Genomic DNA, 997 nt, shown 5'->3' on the forward strand with positions numbered 1-997 from the left:
CCTGAGGCGGGTATACTCATATATTTAGTACTGTTTGGCATCTTCCTTCCAATACTATGGCGAGAAAAGCTGCACTTCCCCTATTCCTATGCCCCTTTCCCCAAGGCCTTCTCTTCTCCTGGAAGGTTTCTACACTCACTCAATCTTATCCTGTAACACCTCATCCTCCCTTACCCTTTCCAGGACCCCCTCCTCTCCCTTCTTTAGTATCCCTTTGGCATGGCATAGGTGGGCTGCCAGGGACATTTTGTTTCACACGCATCTTGTATATATTGGTACAATGTAATCACTCCCTGTTTGAAAATAATAATGAATATATGTATTACTGCCTTACATGTGTTCATTACTTTTCCATTTTCATTCATATACAAGGTATAACTTTTCAAATATGGTGCTCTACTGTTTGGTAACTATTTGATGCAGCAGTACAAATCATATTTTTTTGTGTAAAATAGAATTTTTCGAACAAATTTGCCCCTGGAATCTGAAAATTCTGGGTTATTTGCTGGGGCGTGGGTAAACAAATTTTGGTCTTAAATTTTTTTTCAAGTTATGCCTATTTTCACTAAATAAACAGTGGGCAATTATAAAAATTCTGATGCTCTACTAATCCCTAAATATTTGATATACTTATATAAGACAAGGGAGATGTTGATAATTAAATGTTAGTTGGTGCTGTGGGTATAGTGCTTCTAAGAAATTGCAGTCATTAGGGGTAAAGAGAAACAGCTTCTCATACTGCTGCCACTCTCCCTCTGTGAACTGCTCCACTTAATAATGGCCTCCATAATGATCGTCCGGCCCGGGAAACGTGGCCTGACAGTCGAATATCACGGTCTGGCCTCAACATTACTCCTGATTGAAATCAATGCGGTCGACAAGAGCGGTGACGATGCTGTATGGGCTCGGCATGTTTTCCTTCTGCGAGGGTTTTCTAGGGGCTTGTAGCACAGCCATACTGAAAAAGAGAAACGTTTCCCCTTATAATAAACAATTT

The 997-nt window shown here is 40.3% G+C and overlaps 1 protein-coding gene across 1 annotated transcript in view; it reads right to left on the reverse strand.

Annotated features, from left to right (window-relative positions):
- The window catches only part of LOC119589491 (transmembrane protein 104-like), a 100,597-nt gene that overhangs the window by 39,144 nt on the left and 60,456 nt on the right, over window positions 1-997 (reverse strand). The gene's annotated exons all lie outside the window — the stretch shown is intronic.

Source organism: Penaeus monodon, chromosome 25 (genome assembly GCF_015228065.2).
Source record: "Penaeus monodon isolate SGIC_2016 chromosome 25, NSTDA_Pmon_1, whole genome shotgun sequence".
Taxonomy (NCBI): domain Eukaryota; kingdom Metazoa; phylum Arthropoda; class Malacostraca; order Decapoda; family Penaeidae; genus Penaeus; species Penaeus monodon.